A 24,170-nucleotide genomic window follows, 5' to 3' on the forward strand; every position below is an offset into this window, starting at 1 on the left:
GTGGACAAATTGTTATGGGCAAAACATGTCATAAACATGTTATGTTAGTGATTTATGTTAGGAAAAATAAAATAAGGAGTATGGGCAGTAAAATAATAATGGGAAGGTAAATGATGATGAAAGAAAAAAAGAAAGAGGTCATCATCCATGTTTCTTCCTAGCCGATTCTAAAGAAAAAAAAAGAGAGAACAAGAGCATTCGGTGATGAAAACAAGTTGTGTTCTTTGGTTATTCTTGGCCGAATTGAAAGGGGGAAGAAATGAGTGAAGCAACCGGTCATCTTAGGTCAATATTAAGGTAAGGAAGTTGATACTAGTTCTTGAAATCCTAGTTGATATTGAGTGAGATATCAAGTTATTGTTGGTAACCCATGTTGAAATTGTGATTTTGGAATAAGTGAGGTTTTCGGCTATGGAGATTAATAAGGGTGATGGTTGTGTTTCATGCTAAATCTAGATGAACAATGGTAGTTTGCTTACATCTTGATATTTATGAGATCCTTTCTTGGTTCTACCTTAGATCCATAAGTATGATTTATGCTTGTTATGTTACTCATGGTTAAAATGATTCGGCTATGGTTCATGTAAAAATAAGATATACATGTGAATTTGGTTATTATATTTGGTTAATGATTTATTCTTGTGAAGTATAAATTTGTAACATGAATTGAGTTGGAAGTTATTACAATGTACTTGTGCATTCGGGTATATGATGAAAATATATGAGGTGGTTATAATCAACTTTGTGATTCGGCTCTTGCACATATATATATACTTGCACATGATGTATTGGTATGACATATATATTATCTCAAGGTATATATTTATATATGATGGTGTTTTAGTTATGGAGAAAATGATGGATGCGTATTGAGTTATAATATGTAATGCATTAGTTAGTAAAATGTATGCCATTTATATGTGGTATTAAGTATATAATCGGCCTCAACATAGACATGCATATTCGGCCACATGAGGTAGATTGATGTTGCATGTATTCGGTTAGAGGCAAGCATATTGATGCTTTTATCTTGGCTTAGATAATCGGCTAAAAGAGAGTGTGGGCTAATATGTTGAGTTGATTCATGATTTCATATATATTTATGACTCTAATGTCTAATGTATATATGGGTTAAGTACCTTGAGTTTCTCTTTTTGATGTTCAAATAATTAAATCAATTTATTTGTTAAATTAAGCTCAAGAGCAAAGGGGAACTAAATCCGATAAAGGGAAGGAAAAAGTGATCGAATAGCCGTCGTAATCATTCGGCAACTTCCGAGGTAAGTTTTAAGTGATTAAACGTTGAGGAAATTCAATCATAATAGGACATAATGAGTTGATTTAATAAGATATGATGTGGCCATGATATGTCTTAAATTCAAATGGTAAGTTCATAAGTGTTTGGACTTGGAAATTTAAGAGCAAATTGTAATAATTTGCTTTAGACAGCAGCAGTAACGTGGTTTTAGAAAATCACCATAAATTGTTGGTGTGGAATTATAGGCTGAATAAAATATGTAATCAAAGCTTAATTAGTCTAGTTTCTTGTAAAAGAGACCGTGTGAGCAAAGAAATTTTCTATAAAGAGATATTTAAAGTTGTGTGAGACAGTGTCGGAATGACTCCGAAATCCCCTGTTCTGTATTTAGAAAATCATTATAATTTGTACAAAAATGGTTATAAGATAAAATTTATATGCTTAGACTCCTTAATGAGTATAGTTTCAAATGAAATCAAATAGAACACATTTTGAATTCTGTACAATGAAAAATTTGATTCGTAGTGAAGAGTGGTCAGATTAGTCAAATAGTGAAACAGGGGAAACTTTAAGAAAAATCTGGTATTGATTGGCCAAACCTAAAATTCTGGAAATTTTATGGATGGAAGATATACGAGTCTATATTCAGGGAAAAATTAACGGCAAGTGATTTGGAGTTTTGTAGCTCCAGTTATAAATAATTTAGTGACTATTGTCAAGAAAACAGCTCGTAGTGAATATGTGATTTTGTTGTAAACATGGATCTTTGATATTAAAATTTGTGAAATTGTAAGTTTATGAGTATTCGAATATGAAATGAGAGTATGGCGTGAAATTGAATTATTCATTAGAAAATGATTGATGTAGATTCGGCCAAGACAAAGTGTATACATGATAGTATATGTGGTATGTGAAGTATATTTGGATAATTGTGATGTGAATACATGAAAATCTATATTTTGATTTAGGATTTTATGTGATGAATGTGAACATGCATATATGTGATAAGGCCGAATGGCCAATGTGATGAATGTGAGCATGCATATGTGTGATAAGGCCGAATGGTCAATGTGATGAATGTGAGCATGCATATGTGTGATAAGGCCGAATGGCCAATATGATGAATATGAACATGCATATGTGTGATAAGGCTGAATGGCCAATATGATGAATATGAACATGCATATATGTGATAAGGCCGAATGGCCAATGTGATGAATGTGAGCATGCATATGTGTGATAAGGCTGAATGGCCAATATGATGAATATGAACATGCATATATGTGATAAGGCCGAATGGCTAATGTGACATATGTATGAGATATGTATATGTGGTAAAGCCGAATGGCTAGTGCGAAATATGTATGAGGTATGTATATGTGGTAAAGCCGAATGGCTAGTGTGAAATATGTAGGCGATGTGCGTATATTGTGGAAGAACGACCAAATGTGAAAGGTGTGTATTATTAGATATTTGATGAGGCAAATGAATTACAAATATGACAGTCGATGTGAATGTTGTAACATGTGATTAAATGTACATGAAACTTGGAAATATATTCCGGGTGAGACCCGATGACTACGTGTGGAGAGTATGTCTGGGTAAGACCCGATGACTACGTATGGAGATTTTGTCCGGGTAAGGCCCGATAACTTCGTGTGGAGATTTCGTCTGAGCTAAAGGTCTCGCCGATAATCCGAGTAGAGGTTAAAGCTATAAGACTTCGTAATAAGAATTACTTATAAATATATTCGATGCGAAAGGTTAAACAGGTATGTACTCCAATTTTATATGTAAGCTTGATTTGAACTAAATCATAAGGTAGTTATGTGATGCATACAAGAGCAATCTATGAGACTATTCCTATGATTTTGTGACATCGGATCAGTGTGAGAGGTTATGTGAAATCATACGGTATATCTATGTCACATGAGCTCACTTTTATGTGAAAGTTTATCTGCCTATTGTATATGATGAGATGTGCATATTCGGTAAAGGGATGGTATGCCCGAAGGAAGAGTGAAATAAAAATACGAACAACTATGTTATAATTTGATTGTTATCTGTTGACACTGCTTAAAACTTACTAAGCATTGTAATGCTTACTCCGTTTACTCTGTTTCCTCTGTTTTATAGATCTCATTGCGAAGCTACAGGCTCGGGGATCGTCAGCAACTAGTCACACTATCACTATCCACTGCTTGTTACTGTTATGTTTTGAGTTATTTTATGGCATGTATAGAATAGACTAGTGGCGGAAGAATATTTTTGGTTAATGTATATAAGCCATGTGAAAATGGCATCTTTTGAATGTTTACTGAGAGAAGTTTGAATTTTATCCCTGGCTGTGCTTAGTACTTATTTAAATGAATGATCTTTATTTCAAGAAAAAGTTCAAAATTTTACTGTTCTGATATGAGTTACAAGACCGGTAATGCCCCTTACCTATTCCGGCGACGGTTACGGGATAGGGGTGTTACACATAAAGTCAACCACCCAGTGGTCATTATTTCACGGCCAAAGAGCAATGAAGCCAGAATACAAATTGCACCAAGGGTCATAATCCAGAAACCTGTAGCCTTTCCCTACAAGGACAGCAAGAGGGTTCCCTAAAATTATAACTACAACGTGAGGATCCTAGGAGAAGAGAACCCAATTAGTGCTTTAGGAGAAGGTCAAGATGTGGGTTTCTACACGCGCAATAGAAGGTACTATGATCCATAAAATGCAGGAGCTGATCCCGCAAAAGGAAAAGCCTTAGCTATTGAACAAAAGTGGGAAAAGATGGCGAGACTTGAATTGCCTCTTAATGAGCCGGTAACTAAAAATGAGGCTAAAGAGTTTTTGAAATTCCTAAAGCATAACGAGTATAGCATTGTGGAGCAACTGCATAAACAACTAGCTCGCATATCAGTGCTAGCTTTACTATTAAGTTCAAAAACCTATCGTAGCGCATTGATGAAGGTGCTGAATGAAACTTATGTTGCTAATGATATCTCTGCGAACAAACTGGATCACCTGGTTAACAATATAAGCGCCGATAATTTCATATTTTTTAATGATGATGAAATACCGCCAGTGGGCATGGGATCGACTAAGGCTTTGCACATCATGACCCGTTGCAAGGGATATACACTGCCAGAGGTGTTAATTGATAATGGATCGTCACTGAATGTCTTACCCTTATCCACACTGAATAGGTTACCTATGGATAGCACTCATATAAAGATATGTCAAAACATAGTGAGAGTATTCGATGGAACCGAAAGAAGGGTGATGGGAAGGATTGAAATATCCCTATTGATTGGTCCAAACATGTATGAAGTAGATTTCTTGGTGATGGACACAAAGCCTTCCTATAATTGCTTGTTAGGGAGACCTTGGATTCACTCGGCTGTGGCAGTGTCGTCATCACTGCATCAAAAGCTAAAGTTGGTAATTGAGGGTCGACTGGTAATGATAAATGCGAAAGAAGACATTATTGCATCCGTAACCAGCGACATGCCATATATAGGGATAGATGATGAAGTAATAGAATGTTCCTTTCGATCGCTAAAATTCGTGAATGCAACCTTAATTATTGAGGGGAACAAGATCCCGATGCCCAAAATCTCCAAAAATACAAGGATAGGCCTGCAACTGATGGTTGGGAAAAGAGTCTTGCCTGGGCGGGGACTCAGGAAATACCTCCAAGGAAGAGCCGATACACCAATCTTGATGGACAAACGGGATCGCTTTGGCTTGGGGTATAAGCCAGATGCGAAGCAAAGGAAGAAGGAGTTGGAGAAGAAGCAAGAGAGGAGAAGAGCAGGATTAAGCGGGGCAGAGGTCAAATGGGAACCAATGACCTTTCCCCATATATCTAGAACATTTGTGTCAAAGGAATTATTCACCCTGAATGGAAGATGACAAGAAAAGAAACTGCTGAAGAAATGATGGGAAATCTAAACATTAACACCATATCTGAAGAGGGAATTTTGGAAGGAAATTTATTGGGCATTCACCCTTATGTACCTGGAAGTTTATGACCAATTGCACTACGGAAGAGATTCCTATAGTTTTTAGAGCTAATTCAAACACACTTATTACTCTAAGCCTAGGAGAAATAAGAATCCTTTTGTGAAATAAGCATATGTCTAACATCTTTATTTCAATAAAATGCATATTTGCATATCATTTTGAGAAAATATTCTTTTATTCTTTCGTTTCATTCATAATCATACCATACAGATAGTTATTCTTAGATTCTTTTGTTCTTTGGATCTTCTTTAGTTTCTATAATAGGTCTCCAGATATCAATAAGATGAGCGACGCTGCTTCTAATTCAAAATCTCCTTTTGAGCGAGATATGTGTCTAGAGAAACCTCAGGACTTTAGAGATGATAGAGATTGTAACCTATCTCCTAATTTGTTAAGGATGGTAGAACAAGAGGAGAAACAAACTTTACCTCATAAAGAGTCAGTAGAGATTGTGGTTTTAGAAGAAGGAAAAGAAGTGAAAATTGGAGCTTGCATTGCCACAGAGACAAAGCGACACCTCATTGAGTTAGTCTAAGAATTCAAAGATGTTTTTGCATGGTCATATTAAGATATGCTTGGATTGAGTACTGATATCATGGTACACCAGCTCCCCATAAAGGAAGAGTGTAAGCTAGTTCAATAGAAGCTCCGAAGGATGAGGCCCGATGTTTTACTAAAAATAAAACAAGAGGTGAAAAAACAATTCGATGCTGGTTTCTTACAAATGGTCAAATACCAAGAATGGGTAGCCAATATCGTCCCTATCTCTAAGAAAGATGGGAAAGTACGAATGTGTGTAGACTATAGGGATTTAAATAAGGCTAGCTCGAAAGATAATTTCCTATTTAATTTCCTGTTGCCTCACATCGACACCTTAGTGGACAACACGACAGGTGATTCACTATTCTCTTTTATGAATGGCTTCTCCGGTTACAACCAGATAGATATGCATCCTGAAGATATGGATAAGACCACATTTGTAACCATGTGGGGAACACTTTGCTATAAGGTGATGCCATTTGGACTGAAAAATGCGGGAGTGACATATCAGAGAGCTATGGTAACCCTGTTCCATGATATGATGCATAAAGAAATCAAAGTTTAGTCGACGATATGATTGCCAAATCCCGAACAGAAAAGGAGCATGTACAAGTTTTGAGGAAATTGTTCTAGAGATTGAGAAAATTCCAACTAAAGCTCAATCCGGCAAAATGTACCTTAGGGGCTAGGTCGAGAAAATTGCTAGGATTTATAGTCAGCGAAAAGGGGATTGAAATTGATCCGGATAAAGTCAAAGCTATACAGGAGTTGTCTCTTCTACGTATTCAAAAAGAAGTCTAAGGTTTCCTAGGAAGACTAAATTATATTGCCCGGTTCATTTCATAACTGACCGAGAAATGTGACCCCATATTTCGTCTTCCCAAGAAACACAATCCAGGAGTATAAGATGACGAATACCAGAAAACTTTTGACGAGGTTAAACTATACTTGTATAATGCCCAAGAGCTGACGCCACCTACTCCAGATAAGCCACAGATACTATATTTGGCAGTATTTGAGAATTCTATGGGATGTGTGGTTGGCCAACACGATGAGTCAGAAATGAAAGAAAGGGTGATATACTACCTCAATAAGAAGTTCACTAAATGTGAGACAAGCTACTCGCTAATTGAGAAATTGTGTTGTGCCTTAATCTAGATGACTCAAAGACTGAGATAGTACATGTTGTACCACACAACTTAGCTCATCTCGAAACTGGACCCTCTGAAGTACAGGATAGAGTTGACTACTTTGAATGGAAGGATGGCTCGATGGCAAATTTTGCTTTCCGAAATTGATATATTCTATGTGAACCAGAAAGTTGTAAAAGGGAATGCAATAGTAGATTTTTGGCCAGTAGAGCTCTAGAGGATTACGAGCCTTTGAACTTTGATTTTTCAAATGAAGATCTAATGTATGTTGCAACCACTGAAAAAGGCTCCCAATGAGGCCATCATTGGAAACTAAACTTTGATGGTGCCTCAAACACTGTGGGTAACATAATCGAGGCAGTTTTGGTATCTCCAAATGGATATCATTATCCCTTTACTAATAAATTGGATTTTTATTGTACAAACAATATGGCCGAGTACGAAGCATGTATCATGGGAATTCGTGCAGCCATAGAACACAAGATCAAAGTGTTGGAGGTTTATGGAGATTCTTCACTAGTGATCTATCAGCTCAAAGGAGAATGGGAGACAAGAGATCCTAAGCTGTTTGAGTATAGAAAACTGATCCTGGAGTTAATTGAGGAGTTTGATGACATCACTTTTTGTTACTTCCCACAAGATGAAAACCAGATGGATGATGCCCTGGCTATTTTGGCTCTCATGGTCAAAGTGAACAAACAGGAAGATGTAAAACCTATCCAAATGAATATTTATGAGACTCCGACCTATTGCTACAACATCAACGAAGAAGTAGAAAGAGATGATCACTCCTGGTATCACGATATACTATGATACGTGAAGAATTGTGAATACCCTAACAAAGCAACTGAAAATGATAAAAGGACCTTGAGAAGGTTAGCTAATGACTACGTCCTAGACAGGGAAATCTTATATAAAAGACGAAAGGACCAAGTGCTATTAAGATGTGTGGATGACATTGAGGCTAAAAAAATCTTACAGGAAGTCCATGAGGGTGTCTGTGGAACACATACTAATGGTTTTACAATAGCAAAGCAAATCATGAGATTCGGGTTTTATTAGTCCACAATGGAAGGGGATTGCATCATTAATGCTAAGAAGTGTCATAAGTGCCAAATTTATGGAGACAAGATTCACTTGCCTCCTTCACCTCTTCATGTTATGACTTCTCCATGGCCTTTCTCTATGTTGGGGATGGATTTCATTGGGCCGATCTCGCCAAAAGCTTCTAACAGGCATCGATTCATCTTTGTGGTCATTGATTACTTTACCAAGCGGGTAGAGGCTGCTTCATATACCAATTTCACAAAATCAGTAGTCAGCAAGTGATTAAAGAAGGAGATCATATGTCGGTATGGAATGCCAGAAAGGATTAATGAATTGAATTTGAACAACAACACGATAACAGAAGTCGGTAGTTAGTTCAAAATTAAACACCACAACTCGTCACCATATAAACCAAAAATGAATGGTGCAGTTGAGGTGGCTAATAAGAATATCAAGAAGATTTTGGGAAAAATGACTGACACTTATAAACATTGGCATGAGAAGTTACCATTTGCCCTCTATGCCTATCGAACATCGGTCAGGACCTCTACCGGGGCAACTCCTTTCTCTTTGGTTTATGGAATGGAGGCTATTTTACCCATCGAAGTTGAGATTCTTTTCCTTCGACTCCTGTCGAAGCTGAAGTTCGATGAAGCAGAATGAATCCAATCCTGATATGATTAGCTAAATTTGATTGAAAAGAAGAGATTGAAAGCTATCTGTCATGGTCAAATGTACCAAAAACGAATGATGCAAGCTTACAACAAAAAGGTTTGCCCCTGAGAATTCCATGAAGGGGATTTGGTATTGAAGAAGATCCTTTCCATACAAAAGGACTTCAGAGGAAAATGGATGCCAAACTGGGAAAGGCCTTATGTGGTAAAGAACGCCTTTTATGGAGGAGCATTGATATTGACTGAGATGGATGGCAAGGACCTGCCCAACCCAGTGAATTCGGATTCAGTCAAGAAATACTTCGCCTAAAAAAAAAGAAAAAGAGGAGAGGCCAAAGCGGAAACTCGTAAAAGAGAGCCTTGAGATCAAAGGGGTTTTGAATTAAAAACCCGTGAAAGGGCGATTCAAATCTTGATCAAAGATGGGGCATGCGGTAATCTTGCTTTCTCCAAATTAATAAGAAGGAGAGATGCTACATCTTGGGGCATCAACAGAGTACTCTAGGTCCCCTAAACACATGTTGAGCTCAAAATGGTCCTCAAGAAGTTCGTGCAGAGAAGCTCATGCTGCGATATTTTGGGGCACCTATGTTCCTCTTACTTATTTTGTATTCCAGCAATGTTTGCTTTCTTTGATTAATCTATTCTTCCCAAATTTCGTTACTGATAAATTTCAATTTTGTCCATCATTTTGATCTTTTTCAAGCATTTCGCATTGAAATAACGATTGACGGGCTAATAATACTTTGTAAAAGGGTTTTGCATATTGCTCTAAAAAGTTTCCTAAATAGTACAAGAACCTGAAATAGGACCATTGGTCAGGACTAACCAAATTCGAGAATTGGAAACAATTGAGGAAATAGCCCAAATTATGATTATTTCCTTGGGTTTTCTGCCAAAGATATCAGCTGAACAAGAAGGCAGGGTAACACGTCAGTGATAGAACCTTGATGAACAACGAGCAATGTCAACCTAAGCATTGAAAAGTGGATCATTCTCATAAAACAACATTCTGCATTCATGAAAATATCATTCATACACATCCAGTTAGGAGTATTTGATTCATTCTGATCATGACATCCTAGTTACTTGGCATAAACATAGGCCCATGAAATGGATTCTACAGGTCATGTTCCCCAGAGAATGGTGTAACAAATCAATGAAGTTACAAATCTCATACCCCTAAAGTTACAGTGGGATGGATTGAAGCCATTATGGCGAATCTTATCTCCCTGAAGTTGCAGTGTAACAGATTAAAGCTACAAATTACAAATCTTATCTCCCTGAAGTTGTAGTGGAGCAAATTAAAGCCACAGATCTTATCTCCCTGAAGTTGCAGTGGAGTAGATTGAAGATAGCAAATCTTATCTCTCTGAAGTTGCAATAGAGTAGATTAAAGCTATAAACCTTATCACTCTGAAGTTGCAATAGAACAGGTTGAAATTACGAGTCTTATTTCTCTGAAGTTGTAATAGAGCAGACTGAATATAGCGAATCTTATTTCCCTGAAGTTGTAGTGGAATAGATTAAAGCTACAAATTACAAATCTTATCTCCCTGAAGTTGCGGTAGAGCAGATTAAAGCTACAAACCTTATCTCCCTGAATTTGCAGTGGAGCAAGTTAAAAATAAATAAATCTTATCTCCCTGAAGTTGCAGCAGAGCAGATTGAAGACAGGCTACAAATCTTATCCCTCAGAAGTTGTAGTGGAGTAGATTAAAGCCACAAGTACAATCTCCCTGAAGTTGCAATAGAGCAGTTTAAAGTGACAAATCCTATACCTTTGGAGTTACACTGGGTTAGATTAAATCAAATCACAAATCTCATCTCCCTCAAATTACAGCGGAGTAGATTGAAGCTACGAGTCTTATCTCTCTAAAGTTGCAGTGGAGTGGATCGAAGCAACAAGATGCAATGGACTGAAATGGGGCTACTTGAAGAAGAGAAGACCAAAAGAAGTCAAAGCTCAGCGAGATTGGGCAAAATTGGTCTTTCTTAAAAGTCTTTGCCCTGTTCTAATTACACAATAATGAGTAAAGAGTGGCAGCTGTAATAAGCCCAATTTACCCGGGCCCAATAAAAAAATACACCAAAATAAGCCCAATACACCCAAACCCAAATGGCCCAAAATTAAAAAAACCCTAGCCCAAACCTAAGGGCCCAAAATGCCCATGACTCTAAAATTTTCAGAAAACCCTAGCCCCTAGGTCTACTGCCCCCCTAGCCTCTACCACTGTTAGCACCACCCTCACCACTGCCACCACTTGCCACCGCCACCTACAAAAGTCAGTAGCAAAAATGATAGCAAACAATAGCAAGCAATGTATATGAAATATTGTATTAAAATCAGGTTATAAAGGCCTCAAAAAATGTAAACTTTTTTGACACGAAGAATCAAATCAAGAAACAAAAAAAAAACAAAAAGACGAAGCAAAACGGGAAAAAGGAAATCTAATCAGACTAAGGTTTATTTTTTTTCTTTTCTTTCTTTTTTCTTTCTCAAATCTTTTAATACATATATATAATATAAAAGCAAAAAACGGAAAGGGAAGATATACCTGATTTTTAACCCTAGGAACCGAAAGGTTCCCCTTTCTTTTTAGCCATTTTCTCTAAAAAAAGGATCCCAGATCCGGAATCAGGGGTCTGAGGGGTTTAAAATGGACATTTTGAAATTTTTTGGGCCACCGTGGATGGCGGCCTCGTCGCCAATGGTCGACGACCGGCGCGGCAGTTGTCTGCCAGAGCCATGGCCGGACCTTCAGGCTATTTCAGAGTAAATGGGGTGTTTGTTTCTTTTTTTTTTTAAAGCTGGTTACAAATGAAATTATTTTTAGATTTTTAACTTATATAAGCCCTCTAAACGATGCTATTTTGGGTAGGCCTCTCAAGCATCAAAACGACGTTGTTTTGGGCTGATCCATGCGCCGACCCGACCCACTGCCCAGGATCCGCGTGTTTTCAACAAAGGGTCTATTTGCGCATTTAGCCCTTCCGCTTTTTTATCGTTTTACAGTTAAGTTTCTTTCATTTTTTAATTTTTGCCCTATAATTTATTTCGACTTTCAACTTCGTCCACCTTGAAGTTGTGCATTTTTGAGGGTAGGGATTATTGCCCATTTTGGTCCCTCCTTGTTATTCGCACGTTCAACTTGGTCATTTTCTTTTTTATTTATTTTTGATTTGCCCCAAATTTCTGTTTTAAAGTTCAATTTAGCCCTCTTTTTTGTTATTTTTGCTATTTTATTATTAAATTAATTAATTTAATATTATTCCTGTTATTATTATATTTCCTTTTTGTATTTATTTTTCTATTATTATCTTTTAAATACACCTATTTTATCATTCTATTATTTATTTACTTATATCCTTTTATAATTTCAAACTTTAGATTATTTACTATTTTATTATTACTAATATTATTCTTATTTTCACTTATTTATTTATATCCTTTTTATAATTTCAAACTTTATTATTTTTTTTGTTATTAATATTATTATTTTTAAGCCGTTTTACATACCATTTATTTATGTATTTGTTTACTATTATTTTTTAGTTTTACTTATTATTTTTCTTTTATTTGTAATCAGTTTATTTGTTTCATTTATTTATTTACTCTCGTCTTTTTATTATCATTATTGCATTTATTTTGTTATGCATATTAGCACCATGATTTATTTTTACATTTTCACAAAAAATTTGTGTTACATTAATTTTACTCGATACATAAATTATGATTTTAAAATAAGTGATACTTCGTATTTTGAGTTTCAAAAGGTCGTACCCTAACTTACGGGGTTTCAATTTTCTCGATAAATATGAAGAAACGAACATTTAAAAAAACCTGAATTTTAAATGATCTCGGGAATTAAGAAAAATCGTGTTCTAACTTACAGAATATGATTTCTTTCTAAAACTGAGATAATCGAATATCTTTCAAAATAAGTAAATTTTTCGGCGTTTACTCTCATATCGAGAATATAAGACATTGTGTCCTAACTTATGGGACGTAATTCTCTTTCTCGATTAACATAAAATATGCCCATTTCTCGAAAGATTTCAATATTTTAACAAAGGATCGTATTTTAAATCACTTCAATATTTTCAATTCTCGGCACTAAAAAACACGAAGTAATCAACTAGGTACCAATTTTGGGCATTACGAGGGTGCTAATCCTTCCTCGTGCGTAATCGACTCCTAAACCCGTCTTTCTGAATTTCGTGGACCAAAATTGTTGTTTTAATAAATCAAACCGTTTATTAAAAACAACCACTTTTCAAGGTGATCGATTCCACCTTATAAAAAAGGATTGGTGGCAATTCCCATGTTCGTTTTCGTCGACCCCTTTTTAAAAAAAATGGTTTCGACATCTCCGATTTCCTACGGCCCCTCAGGAGGATCTATTTCAGTTACTTAGACAGCGCCTACTCGATCTAGGCCGCTATATCAATTTGGCCGCGTTGGAGCAGGTCCAACTAGCTGAAAATGTTCGCGCCTTCATTACCACAGCTCTGTGGGAAAAATTCTTCCCCATCATCGAGCCCACCTACATGGAGCTTACTTTGGAGTTCTGCACAACATTTCTTCTACCACAGGTCATGACCACTAATGACGAGCTAGGCACCATCACTTTTTGACTTCGTGGTTTGGTGCATAAAATAAGTTTCCCCGAGTTCGGTGCTGCTATGGGACTCTACACTGAGGAGTTCAGGAGTGCCGAGAACTTTCTTCATCTACACCAGCACATCCATTACACACCATCACGTTGTCGGACAGATCTTACAGCGAGCCAAACACTTTATGATATGAGTCACTCGAAAGTAACCTCTCTTCCTCCATCCTTACGGTATCTTCATGCACTTTTAGCTCACACTTTGACCGGTAGGAGAGAGAGTACTGGAGTCATTAGTACTATGACGCCTATTTTCTATGAAGCATGGCACCGGGCATATCCTTGACTTGGTGTACTTCATTGCCTTAGCCTTTCACCATCAGACTGACCACCACAGGAACAGCCCCATCTGTTTGCCCTTATAAGACTTTCCTTGCTCGACACTTCGGTCTTCTCGACACAACGGAGCTGTAACAGCTCGATTTTGGGCCTAGTTTGAACAGTGGTTTCGAGACCACAAATACAAAGAGAAAATTTTTATTTTTATTATATTTTTATGGCCTACGATTTCACGAAATGATTTTATGAAAATGTCGTTTGAAAATTTTGACGTTTGGGCACTCAATTTAGTTAAAAGGACTAAATCGTAAAAAGTGAAAAAGTAAAGTTCTACATGCTAGAGGTGTTCAATTGTTATGAAATTTTAAATTGGAGGTCCTTATATGGTAATTAGACCATTGGTTAATTTTTGGACAAAAACAGACATGGTTAGGCATGTTTCCAAAGTTTTTCATTAAGGGCATTTTGGTTATTTAGTTATTAAAATGAATTAAAAACAAAATTTAAAAGTCAATTTTTGTCCATCTTCAACCCCTTGGCCGAAACTTGCATGGAGAAACTATGGCTAGGGTTTTTAAATCTTCCAAGCTCGATTGTAAGTTCGTTCTAGCCCCGTTTTTAATGATTTTTATGTTTTTGTAATCCCCATCACAAGATCTATCTATTTCTACCATTTATCTTAGCTAGGGTTGATGTTTAAAAGTTCACCCATGTGCTACATGTGTGTATTTTGATGTTTAAGGGAGGAATATAAATGTTTTTTGTGTGTTAAATGACTTTTACTAAGTGGTTTTCGGTGAAAATGCTAAAAATGACTAATTTGTAAAAGTTATAAAATTTGTCATAAAAGAGTGATTTAGTGAAAATTGTGGGCTGCTATAGTTATGAAAATGATTTGGCTAGACTTAAAGAACAAAGAAATTGAATTAAAATCATTTTAGGAGCCTAGGGGCAAAAGTGTAAATATGTGGAACTTTAGTGGCAAAAATGTAAATTTTCCATAATGTGATTTTTGGATAAATTGAATAATGTGACTAATAAATAAGCTAAATATGATATTATAGATCAAGGAAAATGAGATTCGGACCTAGAACGAGGGAAAATCGAGTATTTCACAGTTAGGTCTCTTTTCGCCATTTTTAGTATCGAGATAAGTTTATAAAAAAATAATGCAACATATTATTATATGTTTAATGCTTAAATATTGCATGAAATGTATATGTATATGTATTTTTCTCTATGAAATTAATTCGTGATGTCTCAATGACAACTCGACAAAAGTTGATGTCTCAGAAATCCCAGTTGAACCCTAGGAATAGATAAGATCCGGATATCACGACATTTGAGTACTGAGATATCAAATAAGACCATATCTGGGATATGGCATCGGCATCAAAATGAAATCCCCTATAAGACCATATTTGAGGTATTGCATCGACATCAATAAGAGATCCCGTATAAGACCACGTTTGGGACATGGCATTGTCATCAGTATGGGATCCCATCTAAGACCATATCTGGGATATGACATTGGCATCGATATGAGGTCCCGTATAAGACGATGTCTGGGACATAGCATCGGCACCGTTATGAGATTTCATGTAAGACCATAGCTGGGCTATAGGCTTCGATATGAGATTACATGTAAGACCATATACGGGATATGGCATTGTACGACATATGCATGATTTCAAAGTATCATTTAGTATTCCAAGTGGTTCAATGGGTAACCCAATGAGTATGCCAAAGATGAGAAAGAGTATGTAAGTATTACAAATTGGTACAGGTATGTACTTCAAGTTTACAAGCATTGACTTCATGACATTGTGAGTTCATGATTTCTACGAGAATGTCTTTATGAAAACTTTGTGTATATTGGATATTTGGTAAGAATGTAAATGAGTAAGTCATACCTATGAGAATTGTAACACCCAAAATTCGGCCCAGACGTTATGACCGGATCCGACATACCACATCGAAGCGTTCAAAACATTTTATGTTGTTGATCCAGAAAAACTTACTTAGTGTTTTAAAAGATAATTTCATTATAGGTTAAAGTGAATGGAAGCTGTGCACCAGGTAGGAAACTGGAAAAGAGGTGGTGAGTCCATCGGACAGCTTAAGTACCAAGCTCCCTTCAGATCTAATCCTAGACATGCATACCGCCATTGCCACACCTTAACGTCATGGATATTTCTAGGAAACCGATTTGATTAAGTCATTTTTAGGAAAAGTGATTAATTTTGGAAAATACTTTCATTGCGGAAGCTTTGCTTGTTGTCGTGTTATTTTGAAATCAATTGTTGTTTTTGAAAACGCGCCCTAAAGCTATCCAATTTCAACAGTTAAACTAAGTAATACCTATCTTAGTAATACATATTAAAACCATTAAAAATAATTAAGCGGCCTTATTACAACTTAAAAACCCAAAACTTCAAACGTAAATAAAAGGATGTCCAGTTCACCAGAAGAAAATCAAACTTTCAGAATGGGTGGCCACTCCGAATTCCCTCATAGCTCCAAGCCCACTATGGTTGGGGATTACCTGCGTGGATGAAAATAAAAGGGGTGAGTTTGGGGAAACTTAGTGTGTAAATTAACCCAACCATAGCCTATATCAGCTCAAACCACAGAAATAGAATAAGTTGGCCTTAGCCCCGAACAGAATTCAGAATAAAGCCCATAGGCCCATAACAGAACAGAACAGATATTACATGTTTATGCAGAAACCCAACCAGATTCATCCATAACACCCCCGTACCAGCCTTACACTATGTGGGGAGACTACTCGACCCACCCAACCGCTACACACCACAGAAATCACAGCGAGGCTGCCAGATATTGTGACGAAGTCACCAGATACAGATATTGCGGCAGAGCCACCAGAATAGATATATGTGGCAGAGCCACCAGATCAGATAATTGTGGCATAGCCACTAGGACAGATATATGTGGTAGAGCCACCAAATCAAATAATTGTGGCATAGCCACCAGGAAGCTTCCTCCATAGTATAACCCAAGTCCCCATGCAACAGATATATAATCATGGCATACATCATACAGAATCAGATCGTCATGCTTTTCAGTCAAAAGTAACCCTAGGGGTATAATGGTAATTTTGCATACATAGGGGTATTCAAGTAATTTAACTATTTTTAAGGTTTTCATACATAACATAGCCATTTACGTACGATCAGAAACACTTACCGCGTTTTCTTACCAATTTGGGCCCGTTGGCCCATTATCCTGTTTTTGACCCATTAAGCCCAAAAATATCGAAATGCACAGAATTGCGCACTCTGCAGTCTTATCACTTTAATTTACCATATACATCAAACTATTAATCTCATGAGCATTCACACACTCACAAAATCTCAAAATACCGGCTTTTCGGCATTTCGGCTTTTCGGCTTGTGCTGATCTAGTCTATAAGAGGGTGTTAGTTACACACCTGTTTGCGACGATATGCCGACGAGATCCACACACGAGCTGCCTACAATTGAATTACTAACACATTAATCTAACTATTCAAATACGAACTACGTATTAAACCCTTACAATATTCGGCCAACCACACCTACAGATCATAGTAAGCTTATAAGAAATCAATAAGCAACTCATTAACAAATTTTTGTCAATGTTTACCACATAATCATAATTTCACTGCAAGCTGTCTTCCTGAGCAACAGTCACTAAATCATTTATAACTGGAGCTACGAAACTCCAAATCAAGTTTCGTTAATTTTCCCTGAAAATAGACTCATATATATTCTATCCATAAAATTTTCAGAATTTTTGGTTTTGCCAATCAATACCAGATTTTTCTTAAAGTTTCCCATGTTTCACTGTTTGACTAATCTGACCACTCTTCATTACAAATCAAATTTCTCATTGTACAGAATTCAAAATATGTTCTTGTTTATTTCATTTGAAACTAGACTCATTAAGCTTTAATTACATAATTTATTCACCTTCTAACTCATCTCTCACAATTTATGGTGATTTTCCAAAGTCACGTTACTGCTGCTGTCCCAAGCAGATTTATTACCAAATCACTCTTTCACACATAACTTGCATGCATGTTTTTTAAACATGTATATCACCAATCAATCATCACACATCTATGATTTTACTTAAGTATAATCTCCATTTCATCATTTTAAAACACAACATGTTAGCCAATTTTTCCCTTTAACATCTAAGGCACATGCATGCTCATTTGTTTGGCTCAACTTCACCTATCTTCCATTTTTCATCAAAAGAACATGAAACAACAACCATTTCCTTCATTTTAATTCATGACTAAATGCTCACAACACAACTAAAAACCAAAATATGCTTCAAGAGTTAAGGTAGAATCGAGAAGAACTCATGAACCTCAAAATAAAAGCAAACTACCATGAACTTACCTTCAATTTTCTTCCCCAAGTGACCGAACATTCAAGAGCTTTCTCCTCTCCTTTCTCTTCTCTAACTTTAGGATATGATGAACAAATATGGACAAAACTTTGTTCTTTTCACCCCTTTTTTTAATAAAATTTAATATTTCATCCATTTAATTCTTTAATACAAAAGACATGAAATTCCCATCATGGAACATTTACCTAACCCATTATCATGGAACATTTACCTAACCCATTATCATGAAACATTTACCTAACCCATTATCTGGAACATTTACCTAACCCATTATCAATTTGTATCAATTTGTACCATAAATTATGGATATCAAGTGCACATTTTGTCTACAACAACATGATGGCTAGCCACTTCATGTAAAATGGGAGGTTTGTCATGCAAATCCTCCTATTTTGCACTCCTATTTATTTGGCCACTTCAATTTAGCCTATAGCATTTTCAAACATTTTCACATAGGTCCTATTTCATAATTTCACCCCCTTTTTCTTATGGAACAAAAAAATTAACTAAATTTGTCGGGTTCTATCTTAAGCTTGGGCCTTCTAGAGGCCCACTAACATAATTAAACCTATGCCAACATTCATAGAAATCTTGAAAATTGGGGCGTTACAAGAATGATCTTGTGATGACCTTGTGATTATAGGTCTATACTTATGATGTATAAATATGTGGTAAATTTGATTGATGATCGTGTGTGAGGCTTTTAGGCCAAATTAAATTGAGACATGATATGTTTAAGTCTTTTTTGTTGATGTATAGGTTAAATTGGCCAATGAATGGCATGTAAATATTTGATAATGGCTAGATATGGATGTGCTTTGGTGTTATGTATGTTTAAATGAAAGTTAATACAAAGAATTCGTGAATGAGTAAAATTAGCATTAAAACAGTTTTGGACAACAGCAGTAGTAGTATAACTTTGAAAAATCACCAAAAATAGTGAAAACCTAACTATAGGTTTAATAAGACATTAAATTAAATCTTATTGATTCTAGTTTCACATGGAAGAAACGGTGAAAGAAAAAGAATCTCATATTATGAGATATTTTAATTTTCGTGAGACAAGATCAGAATGATTTTGGATTCCCCTATTTTGACTTTGGAAAATCATAAAAAATTTTATAAAAGTAATTATGGGTTAGAATTTATATGATTAAATTCTTAATGAGTCTATTTTCAATAGTAACAAACAGGAACATCATCTGAATCCGTACTAAGAGATAATTAATTTTTAGTAAAGAAATGTAAAAGTTGTCAAACAGCAGAACATAGGAAATTTTGAAGAATAAAATGTACTTATTGGCTAATCCATAAATTTTGAAAATTTTATTGCAGAAAGATATATGAGTCTAGTTTCAAAAATCTTAATTTAGAATTCTGTAGCTCAAGATGTTAATAATTTAGTGACTATGATGCTAGTAAACAGCTTGATATGAACATAAATAAAAATTGCAATTATGATTATTTTACCTTGAGATCATGATGTGAGAATTGGTAGAAGCATGTTAATAATTTGCTTATTATTTTCATACGGACTTACTAAGCTATATAGCTTACCCCCTCCTTTTCATTTCTTTAGTGTTTCCAGGTTAGCTTGGGGTTGGAGATCGTCGGAGGCAGCATTACACTATCAAATTATCAATTTTGGGGTATCGATAAACCTTAAGTGTTTTCAAGTGAGTGGCATGTATAAAGACTTAGTCCTTTGTGTTATGTGTTTAATGTTTTGGCCAAATGTATTGTCTTATAATGATTCAAGTGTATATGGCCATGAGATGTGGCTTATATTGGTTATGGGTTTGTAAACCTATTTATCCATGTGCAATGTGCTAACACCTTGAAATGTGATCATGTGCTTATATGTACGGAGATCTTGTGTGATGTGGTTATACTTGTTTGTCATAATTAAGTTGAAGTTAATTAGTATGATGATAACCGTGGTATAAAAGTATAAGTGGTATTATAATAGACAAGGCCAAATGAGTATGAGAAACACAAGTATGATGACATGCAAATGTTATGTTTGTAACTTAATTGAGGTTGTTTAATCTTTAATTGGATCTATGCCTTTGATGTTGTATAAGTGTGTGAGGGATTAAGGTTGACCAAGGCTTGGAAAATAGCCTAAGTGTTGGCCACACGGACAGAGACACGGCCGTGTATCTCAGCCGTGTGGAAGAAACGGCCTAGCATATGGGCATGTGTCTTGGCTGTGTGACCTTAAAATATTGCTGGCGTCATAAACAGAGAGTTGCACGGGCTGAGTACATGGGCGTGCCCGAGCCATACGAGCGTGTGACTCTCCAAAACTAGAAAATTTTCTAAGTGTTGTAAAAAGTTCGTAAGTTCTCGGTTTAGTCTCGAACCACCCCGATGTATGTTTTGGGCCTCGTAAGCCCGTATAACATACATTATGAATATGAATGAATTTTTGTAATTTGAACAAAATTTTTTTATGGCTCGGTTTTACATAGTTGTGTACGTTTAAGTCCGATAATGCCTTGTACCCTGTCCCGGCCTCGGACTCAGGTAAGGGGTGTTACAGGAGCAGTCCTCTACATTTACCCTAGTCGGCCAAATGTCCCCACAGTAATCTCGAGCATGAATCATATGAGGATGATCGAGCAGAATCGTGGAGTGGGTCCTCCCCAGTATCGACTATTTCACTCTGATGCTTAGAATAAACCCCAAGGACTTCACTGATGATGTTCTTCTCCATAACGAGGACCCACCATAGCCTCCACCTTCGAGTCACCACACTATTCCTTCTGCTACTACTTGAGTGGACCTCCCCAAGCGATTCGTTCGCTTCAAGCAGTACTGCGTTTAGTGATTCGACAGTCTTGAGGCGACATTGCAACAGATATGTCAGCATCTCCATATCTCCTCTTCAGCGCCGACAACTCACGACACAGACGCATCTGATGATGAGGACCATTGAGTCCATTTATTTTATTTTATTTTATTTTTAGTTTTATTTTTATTTTCCTAGACCTCTCTCACTTTTATATTTTTAATTATATTTTTATTTATTATATTTTTTTCTAATCGGGTTAGTAACCATTTAATCTTCTTCACCATTTGTGTTTATTTTCTTATTAGTTGCTCAGAATCATGCACTACATTTAGATTTGTCTATAATTCCACTTTTCACTATTCTGGGGATTTGATCCACTCTTCAGGGCAGTTTCAGTTTTCTCCCTCTCTTATGATATTCTGATTATACTATGATTATATATGTTTGTACATTAAGGACAATGTACATCTTAAGTGTGGGGAGGTTATTTATAGAATTATTAGAAAATCTTTGAATTATGACTTGTGTTTAAGTAATTTTCTCATACTTCTATTAGAATAAATTTTTATTAATTTATGATTTTTATTGGTGTGTTTTGGATCAAATTCATAGGTATTTGTGCATTGATTGTTTAAACCTTAAGACATGAGAAAATCAAGCATGATGAGTCTATTTTCAGAATTAATTTTTTTTTAGGTTGTTTCCCTGAATTAAGGTATTATCTTGAAGTTTAAAATTTACAAGTTTGACATCAAAACCATAATTTTTTGTGAGATTTTAAGCCTTTAGAGCATATACTTTTCTTGCTCATTTTATTATTGGATATGAGTGTGTCAATATTGATTTGTTATTGGAGAACTTGCTTCGATTATGCATGTCGAGACCACACCTTTGATTTGATATACTAAGATGATAAAGGCACTTAGGTTTTAACCCAATTATCCCATAAAAAGACTACCTTCATAATTAACCCTTAGTGAACCCCTTTGTGTAATAGTCCAGTTTAGACCCTAGTCGAAATAGTGGTTTTGGGACCACAAATCCTATTCAAAAAAATTAAATACATTTTTCGTGCTTATTATATGTGAACTAGTATGTGTGAAAATTTCGTACAAAAATTTAATCGTTTGTGTGCTCAATTTGATAAAATGACCTAACCACGTAAATTGTAAAAGTTGCCTGTTGTTTGTTAAAGTGCCTATTTGATGCGTCTCTTTAAATATGAGGCCCTTATGTGGTTATTTGACCATGGCATACATTAAATGACTTAAATGGGCATTAGATGATGGTTTATTAATGATATGATGCAAGGGAAAAATGGTAAACTAGTTATAAATGATATGTTAAATAAAAGAAAAGCTTAAATTAGTTCATTTTAAGTCTTCTTCCACCGAAAATAAGAGAATAAGAACACCATTTCTAGGGTTCAAGCATTCGACATTCACATTACTTGATTAAGTTATGGTTTTGACTCGATTTTTTATAATTTCTACGTTTTTCTAATCGTTGCACTGTATTCTATCAAGCCCATGCCCTAATTTCTAATTTTGTTGATGATTTTGAAATATGCCTTGATGAAATTGTGAGCTTTGTGATGTTAGTTGCTAGAAAATAAAAGATATGTGTTGGGTTAATATATTTTGTCTTTGAATTTTTGACGAATTTGAGTAAAATGGCTTAAATTGTAAAAATGAAATTTTGAGGGACTAAAATGTAAAACAAATGAAATATATGGACTTGTATGAACTCCATAAAAATTTGGCTAAGCATATGTAAAAGGAAATTTTGTGTATTTTGTAATTTTGTGAATTAGGGACTAAAGTGTCAAATTTTGAAAATATGAGGGCTAATTTGTAAACTTCCCTATTGTGGATTGTTTTGAATGATTTGATGAATAAAAGAGTTAAATTTAAATTTATATAAACCAAGAAACAAAGAAAATGGAATTAGATCGAGGGGAAACGAAAGTCGATGAATAGTCACTTGTTTCCGTTTATTTTCGTCCGAGGTAAGTCTATATACAAATAAATGTGTTTTGAATTGAATTACTATCAATTATATGCTATTGATCTATTATGAATGATTATATTAGTTGAGAAAAATGAGGTATCCGAGAAAGTATCGACAAAGTTCCGACGTCTAAAAAGTCCTATACAAACCTTAGGAATAGTTAGGATACATATGTCATGACATAGGATCCGATATGTGTTATCGTGTAAGACCACGTCCGAGACGATGGCATCGACTTATGAATTACGTGTAAGACCACGTCTGGGATGTTGGCATCGTATTTAATTTCTTGTAAGACCCTGTCTGGGACAGGGTTATCGATATTTGATTACATGTAAGACCACGTCTGGGACGTTGGCATTGTACGAGCTTTTCGAGTTATCCGCGTATCATTATGATTTTGGACGGTTCAATGGGCATTCTGAGATATGAATGATTATATGAAATGTGTATCCGATTCAGGTACGTTTGAATTGTACACTATGTTGAGAATGGAAGGTAAGTACATGTACCTTTGTGAACATATGATATAATTATGAGAAAATATGTTATATGAGCATATGGATTGGAAATATGTGAATTGTATGTGAACTATGTGGTATATGTTAGTATCTTAGCCACGAAGTATATGTATTTTTATGATGTTTATATGCTTAAGTTGATAAGGTTATTTGTATATGGATTACTAAGCTTTTGAAAGCTTACTTTGTGTGTGTTTGCATTATTTTATAGATATCGTAGCTATCGAGAGCTCAGGCAAGGATCGTCACCACACTAGTGAATCTTATTTGTGTACCTTTAGACATTGTGAATATAAAAGTATGGCATGTATAGGCTAGAAGTTTTTGGATATATTTTGTAATGTATTTATATATCATGCCATGTGATATGGCTAGTTTGTGTTTGAACTTATGGTTTGATTTTGATATATGCTATATGACGTAAATGTGCCATTATGATGTGCATTTGGTTGGCCAAAAGAATTGGTCAATTTGGTAAGTTTTGGTATGTGCATATTATGGAATTTGGTAAGAATTTGGCTTGAAATTTGATTGAGTGATTAAGGTAAATAAACCATATATTTTGGTATGTATTAGCTTATGGAATGACATGAGATTGGTTGATATTATCATAGTATGAATTATGTATGTTTTGGTATTGAAATTAGCTAAAATTATAGTGCAAATATGCTAGGTTTGATGCTTGTAGGTTTGAACCAAGTTGGGTGGCAAATTGGTTTTTCAAATGGCCTATTTTTGTCTACATGGGCAAAGACACGGGCGTGTGTCTTAGCCGTGTGCT

The sequence above is a fragment of the Gossypium hirsutum genome, chromosome A06 (assembly GCF_007990345.1).
Source record: "Gossypium hirsutum isolate 1008001.06 chromosome A06, Gossypium_hirsutum_v2.1, whole genome shotgun sequence".
Classification (NCBI taxonomy): Eukaryota; Viridiplantae; Streptophyta; class Magnoliopsida; order Malvales; family Malvaceae; genus Gossypium; species Gossypium hirsutum.